Source organism: Melanerpes formicivorus, unplaced genomic scaffold (genome assembly GCF_026170545.1).
Source record: "Melanerpes formicivorus ecotype bairdi unplaced genomic scaffold, bMelFor1.0.p_v2 SCAF_338, whole genome shotgun sequence".
In the NCBI taxonomy this organism is placed as follows: Eukaryota; Metazoa; Chordata; class Aves; order Piciformes; family Picidae; genus Melanerpes; species Melanerpes formicivorus.
In genome coordinates, this window is record NW_027142690.1 from 37,501 (window position 1) to 47,500 (window position 10,000).

Genomic DNA, 10,000 nt, shown 5'->3' on the forward strand with positions numbered 1-10,000 from the left:
GTAGACGTGCTCTCCTTCCCAGGAGGTAGACGTGCTCTCCTTCCCGAGGAGGTAGACGTGCTCTCCTTCCCAGGAGGTAGACGTGCTCTCCTTCCCGAGGAGGTAGACGTGCTCTCCTTCCCAGGAGGTAGACGTGCTCTCCTTCCCAGGTGGTAGACGTGCTCTCCCTCGGTGAGTAGACGTGCTCTCCCTGAGCTGGCAGGTAGACGTGCTCTCCATGGCGAGGGGGGACTTAGTGCACTGAGCCGTGCGGCAGGAGGTAGACGTGCTCCCCGCGGCCGGGCGGGCACTTAGCGCGCGGAGGCTGGAACCGCGGGGTAGACGTGGTCCCCGGGACGAGGGCCGCCTGGTATCGCCCGCCCGGCCCCCAACCCCCCCCCCCCGCGGCGGCGTAAATGAAGAGAGGCAGTCGGCATGAAACCTTCTTTTATTAAGTGTTGTTTTCATCGAGCGTCTTTCATTAAAGGTTTCTGAAGCAGTCTTTTCTTCAACAGCGCTGTTCTCCCGGGGAGAAGGTCTGCCGGCATCTCTAGAAATCTCCCCCCGCCCCTGACCGCCTCCCCCCCCCGCCCCCGTTGCCGGTTTGCGCGGCGCCCCCCCTCCCGACGTTGCCTCTTGCCGCTACCCCCCGCCCCCCCCCCGCTGCCGGTTTGCGCGGAGCCCCCCCTCCCGACGTTGCCTCTTGCCGCTACCCCCCGCCCCCCCCCCGCTGCCGGTTTGCGCGGAGCTCCCCCTTCCCGCCGTTGCCTCTTGCCGCTACCCCCCGCCCCCCCCCCGCTGCCGGTTTGCGCGGAGCCCCCCCTTCCCGCCGTTGCCTCTTGCCGCTACCCCCCGCCCCCCCCCGCTGCCGGTTTGCGCGGAGCCCCCCCTTCCCGCCGTTGCCTCTTGCCGCTACCCCCGCCCCCCCCCCGCTGCCGGTTTGCGCGGAGCCCCCCCTTCCCGCCGTTGCCTCTTGCCGCTACCCCCGCCCCCCCCCCCGCTGCCGGTTTGCGCGGAGGCCCCCCTTCCCGCCGTTGCCTCTTGCCGTTACCCCCGCCCCCCCCCCCCGCTGCCGGTTTGCGCGGAGCGCCCCCCGCCTGCCGTTGCCTCTCGCCGCGGCCACCACCGCCCCCTCCACACCCCCGGGCCCCCGTTACCGGTTTGCGCGGAGCCCCCCCTCCCGACGTTGCCTCTTGCCGCTGCTGCCACCCCCCAGCTCCCCACACCCCCCGGCTCCCGTTAGCGGTTTGCGCGGAGCCCCCCCTTCCCGCCGTTGCCTCTTGCCGCTACCCCCGCCCCCCCCCCCCGCTGCCGGTTTGCGCGGAGCCCCCCCGCCTGCCGTTGCCTCTTGCCGCGGCCGCCACCGCCCCCCCCCACACCCCCCGGCCCCCGTTACCGGTTTGCGCGGAGCCCCCCCTCCCGACGTTGCCTCTTGCCGCTGCTGCCACCCCCAGCTCCCCACACCCCCCCGGCTCCCGTTAGCGGTTTGCGCGGAGCCCCCCCTTCCCCCCTTCGCGGGCTGCCGCTTCCCTCCCGGGCTGCCCGGCTGCTCTCTAACCCCTGCGACCGAGGCGGCGCTGTTAGGGCGGCCGTGCCGGTGCCCCTTGCCGCAGCTAGCCTCTCGCCGCTGCCCCTCCCGTCCGTCGTCCCCCGTCCCCAAAAACTTGCTGCTCTCCACGCTGGAGCCTGCACGGGGGAGGTTGCGCTCCGCTCCTCCGGCCCTAAAGCCGCCCTCGCCCGCCCCCCGGCTTGCCGCTTGGCTCGGCTGCCCGCCCGCCCCGCTAATCCCCCCAACGCCCCCACCCCAAAAACACCCCAGCCCTACCGCATGCCGCTCCCCCTCTCCCCGCTCTCGCTGACCGCTGCCACCCCCCCCCCACCCCTCCCCCCCGAAACAAACCCCCCAGCCCTACCGCATGCCGCTCCCCCTCTCTCCCTAGCCTGCCCCCCCCGCCGTCGCTTGCTGCCGCCGCCGCCGCCGCCGCCGCCGCCGCCGGGACCCGCCTCGGTCTGGTGGCGCGCGCTCGGAGATCCCCGGCTACCCGTCCGTCCGTCCCTCCCTCCCTCCCGCCCCGCCCCGGGGGAGGGCCCGGGGCAGCGCGGGCAGGCGGGGAGCAAAAAAAGGCGCGGGCGCCAAAAAACGTCGGGGTCCCGGGGTGGCGGAGGGGGGGCGGCGGCGGGGGCGGCGGCGGGTACACGGCGCCGGGTCCAGGGCGCCGGGTCCAGCCCGTCCCGGGGCGGGGACAGGTGGTGTCGTCCGTCCCCGCCCCCGTAACCTGCTCTGAAGCATCCGCTTCCCGCCGCGGTTCGCCCTCCACCCCCCCGCCGCACACGCAGCTGCCGCTTCCCGCCGCCTCTGCCCCCCGCCCCGGGATCAACCACCCGCCGGGTCCAGCCGGTCCCGGTCCCGGGAACCTGCTCCCGGGGCCAGCCGGAGCCACGCCCCCTCCTCTGACGCTTCCAGCTGCCGCCTCCCCTCCCACCCCCCAAACTCACACTGGCCCTCGCCGGCCCGCCCACCCGCCTACCTGCTTGCCCGCCGCCGCTGGGTGGCGTGCCGGACACTCTCGCACACAGGTACACAGACAGGGACACAGGGACACAGGGACACAAGGACACAGGGACACAGGCACTCAGGCACTCAGGCACTCAGGGACACAGGGACACAGGGACACAGGCACTCAGGCACTCAGGGACACAGGGACACAGGGACACAGGGACACAGGCACTCAGGCACACAGGGACACAGGTGGCGGGCCGGAGGCCTCTCTCCACTGTGTGGCAGGGGTCCAAGAGCCACCCCAGCCCAACCCAGAGGGTCTTTTGCACCTCTCTAGAGGCCACCCAGAGACCCCAGGCCGCAGCAGAAGCCTCCCCCGCATGCTCTGCAGGCTTCCGACCCACCCCAGGCCGCACCAGAAGCCTCCCCCGCAAGCTCTGCAGGCTTCCGACCCACCCCAGGCCGCAGCAGAAGCCTCTCCCGCACGCTCTGCAGGCTTCTCAGCCACCCCAGGCCGCAGCAGAAGCCTCTCCCGCACGCTCTGCAGGCTTCTCAGCCACCCCAGGCCGCACCAGAAGCCTCTCCCGCACGCTCTGCAGGCTTCTCAGCCACCCCAGGCCGCACCAGAAGCCTCTCCCGCACGCTCTGCAGGCTTCTCAGCCACCCCAGGCCGCACCAGAAGCCTCCCCCGCACGCTCTGCAGGCTTCTCAGCCACCCCAGGCCGCACCAGAAGCCTCCCCCGCACGCTCTGCAGGCTTCCCACCCACCCCAGGCCGCAGCAGAAGCCTCTCCCGCACGCCCTGCAGGCTTCTCAGCCACCCCAGGCCGCAGCAGAAGCCTCTCCCGCACGCTCTGCAGGCTTCTCAGCCACCCCAGGCCGCAGCAGAAGCCTCTCCCGCACGCTCTGCAGGCTTCTCAGCCACCCCAGGCCGCAGCAGAAGCCTCTCCCGCACGCTCTGCAGGCTTCTCAGCCACCCCAGGCCGCAGCAGAAGCCTCTCCCGCACGCTCTGCAGGCTTCTCAGCCACCCCAGGCCGCAGCAGAAGCCTCTCCCGCACGCTCTGCAGGCTTCTCAGCCACCCCAGGCCCCAACAGAAGCCTCTCCCGCACGCTCTGCAGGCTTCCGACCCACCCCAGGCCGCAGCAGAAGCCTCTCCCGCACGCTCTGCAGGCTTCCGTCCCACCCCAGGCCGCACCAGAAGCCTCCCCCGCACGCTCTGCAGGCTTCTCAGCCACCCCAGGCCGCACCAGAAGCCTCCCCCGCACGCTCTGCAGGCTTCTCAGCCACCCCAGGCCGCACCAGAAGCCTCCCCCGCACGCTCTGCAGGCTTCTCAGCCACCCCAGGCCGCAGCAGAAGCCTCCCCCGCACGCTCTGCAGGCTTCTCAGCCACCCCAGGCCCCAACAGAAGCCTCTCCCGCACGCTCTGCAGGCTTCCGACCCACCCCAGGCCGCACCAGAAGCCTCCCCCGCATGCTCTGTAGGCTTCTGACCCACCCCAGGCCGCAGCAGAAGCCTCCCCCGCACGCTCTGCAGGCTTCTCAGCCACCCCAGGCCGCAGCAGAAGCCTCTCCCGCACGCTCTGCAGGCTTCTCAGCCACCCCAGGCCGCAGCAGAAGCCTCTCCCGCACGCTCTGCAGGCTTCTCAGCCACCCCAGGCCGCACCAGAAGCCTCTCCCGCACGCTCTGCAGGCTTCCGACCCACCCCAGGCCGCACCAGAAGCCTCCCCCGCACGCTCTGCAGGCTTCTCCGCCACCACAGGCCGCACCAGAGGATCTTTTGCACCTCTCTGGACGCCACCCAGAGACTCCAGGCCGCACCAGAGGCCCCCCCCCCCAACCATTTACAGGCTGCAGTGCCAGCCTAGGCCCCGCTGGCAGCCTCCCTTGTCTGCTTTGGAAGGCCTCCCATCCACTCCAGACCTGCCTGGAGGCCTCCCTCGACTGCTCCCGGGGCCCTCGAAGCCACCCTAGGCCTTTCTGGAGGACCTGCTCGGACCGCTCGGGCGGCTTCTGACGCACCCTCGGCCATCCGGCGCCCAGCAGCTCCCAGGGCCAGGCACCGGCCTCCCCCTCCGGCCGCCCCTGGGGCCGGGGGTGGCTCGGACTCGGCGCCCCCAACGTGTCGTCCCGTCCCCCCCCGCCCCGCACCGCCGAACATTCGCTGCAGCCGAGGGCTTGCCGCTCGACGCCTACCCCACCCGCCCAGCCCCCAGCTGCGGCCCGGCGCTGCCCCGGCCGCTGCGCCCCGCCTCTCATCGCTCCCCCCACCCGGCAACCGGCCGCCGGGCACGGCAAGTCCCAGGGCAGGGAACAGGTGCTGCCGGGACCCCGTGCTGGCTGCCGGCTTCCCGGGGCTGCCCCGGGCACGGACAGGTCGCCCCCCCCGCCCCGGCGAATGTTCACCGAACCGGCTGCCGGCTGCCTTCGAGCACCCCCCGCCCCCCGCCACTATCGTCCCCCCCGCCCCCCCTCCGCCTCCGCTGCCGCTTCTCCCCGCACCGCCTCCACTGCCTCCCCCCGCCGCCGGCGAACGAGTCGGCGGATCCGTAGGGTGCCGGGAGCCCGAACGGCGAGCGGCTCCGGCTGCTGCCGGGACCGCGGGGATTCGAGCCGGTCCGGCCGCGGCCGGGACCCCCGTGCCGGAAGCCGGCATCCCGGGACGGCCCCGGGACGGCCCCGGTCGCCGGCCGGGTGACGTTCAGCGAAGCGGCTGCCGCCAGTCTTTGGGCCTCCCCCGTGCCGGGGCCGCGGGGCTTCGAGCCGGTCCGGCCGCGGCCGGGATCCGGGGCCGGACGATGGCTTCCCGGGCCGGTCCCGGTCGCCTCCCGGGTGACGTTCACCGAAGCGGCTGACGGCTGTCTTCGAGCCCCCCCCCCCCCTCCGCCTCCGCGGCCGCTTCTGCCCGCACCCCCTCCACTGCCTCCCCCCGCCGCCCGCGAACGAGTCGCCGGATCTGTAGGGTGCCGGGAGCCCGAACGGCGAGCGGCTCCGGCTGCTGCCGGGACCGCGGGGATTCGAGCCGGTCCGGCCGCGGCCGGGACCCCGTGCCGGAAGCCGGCATCCCGGGACGGCCCCGGGACGGCCCCGGTCGCCGGCCGGGTGACGTTCAGCGAAGCGGCTGCCGCCAGTCTTTGGGCCTCCCCCGTGCCGGGGCCGCGGGGCTTCGAGCCGGTCCGGCCGCGGCCGGGATCCGGGGCCGGACGATGGCTTCCCGGGCCGGTCCCGGTCGCCTCCCGGGTGACGTTCACCGAAGCGGCTGACGGCTGTCTTCGAGCCCCCCCCCCCCCCTCCGCCTCCGCGGCCGCTTCTGCCCGCACCCCCTCCACTGCCTCCCCCCGCCGCCCGCGAACGAGTCGCCGGATCTGTAGGGTGCCGGGAGCCCGAACGGCGAGCGGCTCCGGCTGCTGCCGGGACCGCGGGGATTCGAGCCGGTCCGGCCGCGGCCGGGACCCCGTGCCGGAAGCCGGCATCCCGGGACGGCCCCGGGACGGCCCCGGTCGCCGGCCGGGTGACGTTCAGCGAAGCGGCTGCCGCCAGTCTTTGGGCCTCCCCCGTGCCGGGGCCGCGGGGCTTCGAGCCGGTCCGGCCGCGGCCGGGATCCCGGGCCGGACGATGGCTTCCCGGGCCGGTCCCGGTCGCCTCCCGGGTGACGTTCACCGAAGCGGCTGCCGGCTGTCTTCGAGCCCCCCCCCCCCCCTCCGCCTCCGCTGCCGCTTCTCCCCGCACCCCCTCCACTGCCTCCCCCCGCCGCCGGCGAACGAGTCGCCGGATCTGTAGGGTGCCGGGAGCCCGAACGGCGAGCGGCTCCGGCTGCTGCCGGGACCGCGGGGATTCGAGCCGCTCCGTCCGCGGCCGGGACCCCGTGCCGGAAGCCGGCATCCCCGGACAGCCCCGGGACGGCCCCGGTCGCCGGCCGGGTGACGTTCACCGAAGCGGCTGCCGGCTGTCTTCGAGCCCCCCCCCTCCGCCTCCGCTGCCGCTTCTGCCCGCACCCCCTCCACTGCCTCCCCCCGCCGCCGGCGAACGAGTCGGCGGATCCGTAGGGTGCCGGGAGCCCGAACGGCGAGCGGCTCCGGCTGCTGCCGGGACCGCGGGGATTCGAGCCGGTCCGGCCGCGGCCGGGACCCCGTGCCGGAAGCCGGCATCCCGGGACGGCCCCGGGACGGCCCCGGTCGCCGGCCGGGGTGACGTTCAGCGAAGCGGCTGCCGCCAGTCTTTGGGCCTCCCCCGTGCCGGGGCCGCGGGGCTTCGAGCCGGTCCGGCCGCGGCCGGGATCCCGGGCCGGACGATGGCTTCCCGGGCCGGTCCCGGTCGCCTCCCGGGTGACGTACACCGAAGCGGCTGACGGCTGTCTTCGAGCCCCCCCCCCCCCTCCGCCTCCGCGGCCGCTTCTGCCCGCACCCCCTCCACTGCCTCCCCCCGCCGCCCGCGAACGAGTCGCCGGATCTGTAGGGTGCCGGGAGCCCGAACGGCGAGCGGCTCCGGCTGCTGCCGGGACCGCGGGGATTCGAGCCGCTCCGGCCGCGGCCGGGACCCCCGTGCCGGAAGCCGGCATCCCCGGACAGCCCCGGGACGGCCCCGGTCGCCGGCCGGGTGACGTTCACCGAAGCGGCTGCCGGCTGTCTTCGAGCCCCCCCCACCCTCCGCCTCCGCTGCCGCTTCTGCCCGCACCCCCTCCACTGCCTCCCCCCGCCGCCGGCGAACGAGTCGGCGGATCCGTAGGGTGCCGGGAGCCCGAACGGCGAGCGGCTCCGGCTGCTGCCGGGACCGCGGGGCTTCGAGCCGCTCCGGCCGCGGCCGGGACCCCGTGCCGGAAGCCGGCATCCCGGGACGGCCCCGGGACAGCCCCGGTCGCCGGCCGGGTGACGTTCAGCGAAGCGGCTGCCGCCAGTCTTTGGGCCTCCCCCGTGCCGGGGCCGCGGGGCTTCGAGCCGGTCCGGCCGCGGCCGGGATCCCGGGCCGGACGATGGCTTCCCGGGCCGGTCGCCGGTCGCCTCCCGGGTGACGTTCACCGAAGCGGTTGACGGCTGTCTCCGAGCCCCCCCCCCCCCCCCTCCGCCTCCGCTGCCGCTTCTGCCCGCACCTCCTTCACTGCCTCCCCCCGCCTCCCGCGAACGAGTCGCCGGATCCGTAGGGTGCCGGGAGCCCGAACGGCGAGCGGCTCCGGCTGCTGCCGGGACCGCGGGGATTCGAGCCGCTCCGGCCGCGGCCGGGACCCCGTGGCGGAAGCCGGCATCCCGGGACGGCCCCGGGACGGCCCCGATCGCCTCCTGGGTGACGTTCACCGAAGCGGCTGCCGGCTGTCTTCGAGCCCCCCCCCCCCTCCGCCTCCGCTGCCGCTTCTGCCCGCACCCCCTCCACTGCCTCCCCCCGCCGCCCGCGAACGAGTCGGCGGATCCATACCGTCCCGAGAGCCCGAGGCGGCGGCACCCAGTGCGGGTCCGGCCGAGGCCGGGACCCCGTGCCTGTCGCAGGCTTCCCGGGACGGCCCCGGAACGGCCGCGGTCGCCGGCCGGGTGACGTTCTCCGAAGCGGCTGCCGGCTGTCTTCGAGCCCCCCCCCCCCTGCCGGAGCCGCGGGGATACGAGCCGGTCCGGCCGCGGCCGGGACCCCGTGCCGGAAGCCGGCATCCCGGGACGGCCCCGGGACGGCCCCGATCGCCTCCTGGGTGACGTTCACCGAAGCGGCTGCCGGCTGTCTTCGAGCCCCCCCCCCTCCGCCTCCGCTGCCGCTTCTCCCCCGCACCCCCCTCCACTGCCTCCCCCCGCCGCCCCGCGAACGAGTCGCCGGATCTGTAGGGGGCCGGGAGCCCGAGGCGGCGAGCGGCTCCGGCTGCTGCCGGGACCGCGAGGCTTCGAGCCGGTCCGGCCGCGGCCGGGATCTCGTGCCGAACGTCGTCTTCCCGGGACGGTCCCGGGAGGGCCCCAGTCTCCTCCCGGGTGACGTTCACCGAAGCGGCTGCCGGCTGTCTTCGAGCCCCCACCCCTGCCGTGGCCGCGGGGATTCGCCCCGGTCCGGCAGCTGACGGTTCCCTGTGTCGGACGCCGGCTTCCCGGGACTGCCCCGGGACAGCCCCGGTCGCCTCCCGGGTGACGTTCACCGAAGCTGCTGCCGCCTGTCTTTGTCCCCCCCCCCCCGTGCTCTCCCTCAGGCGGGAGGTAGACGTGCTCTCCCTCGGCGAGTAGACGTGCTCTCCCTCGGCGAGTAGACGTGCTCTCCCTCGGCGAGTAGACGTGCTCTCCCTCGGCGAGTAGACGTGCTCTCCCTCGGCGAGTAGACGTGCTCTCCCTGGGCGAGTAGACGTGCTCTCCCTGGGCGAGTAGACGTGCTCTCCCTCGGCGAGTAGACGTGCTCTCCCTCGGCGAGTAGACGTGCTCTCCCTGGGCGAGTAGACGTGCTCTCCCTGGGCGAGTAGACGTGCTCTCCCTGGGCGAGTAGACGTGCTCTCCCTGGGCGAGTAGACGTGCTCTCCCTGGGCGAGTAGATGTGCTCTCCCTGGGCGAGTAGACGTGCTCTCCCTGGGCGAGTAGACGTGCTCTCCCTGGGCGAGTAGACGTGCTCTCCCTGGGCGAGTAGACGTGCTCTCCCTCGGCGAGTAGACGTGCTCTCCCTGGGCGAGTAGACGTGCTCTCCCTGGGCGAGTAGACGTGCTCTCCCTGGGCGAGTAGACGTGCTCTCCCTCGGCGAGTAGACGTGCTCTCCCTCGGCGAGTAGACGTGCTCTCCGCGGAGATCGCGCTTGTCGCCAAGGGGTCGCTGTTGCGCTCTGCCTCCGCCTACGTCATCGTACAAGCCGGCGTGATTTCTGCGACCTGCCGCTGGGCGGAGGTCGGCTGGTTGTGCGCTCGCGGAGCTGACGGCCCTCCAGTTCCGTATATGAGGGAACAAGCGACGCCGAGCACTCCCAGGGCAGCGCTGCCGAGCGGCTGCTCCAAGCCACCCGCCAGGCGGCTGGGCAGGGGTCCGTCTGGCTTCTCGGTGGCTTTCGCCCGGGTCAGAGAGGGGACCCGCGGGGCCGAACAAAGGCGCGGCGGTTTGGAGCGGCCGCTGGCGCACCCTCAGCGGTGTTGGATGGGTTTCGCTCGTCCGTGAGCCGGAGCCCAGCCCGGGCTCGGCAACGAAAGCGGGGAAAAGAAAAAAAGTTGACGAGTGGCTGGCGCCGGCCACTGCCGAAGTGTGGAACCCCCGAAGCGAAGTTTGCCCGGTGGGGCACGAGGGCAGAGAAAGCCGGGGAGACGTGGTGCCGGCGTCGGTCCCACCAAGAATGGAAAGCAAGCCCGTCCAGGCACGGCGAGAGAGAGCCCGGTAAGGGGCAGAGAGAGTTCCCAGCACTGGACCCTCTTCACGGGGGTTCCCCCCCATGGCCAAAGCCGCAGCCCGCGGGGGCACGGCATCTAAGGGAAAAGCCAGCGGCGGTGACTGGCCACTCGTATGCTATGGAGCCCGGCATGGGGGGAGGAGGGCAAGCCGGTGCCCCAGCACGGCTTCCTCCTGGCTCCAGAGGGGCGCCCCGTGATGGA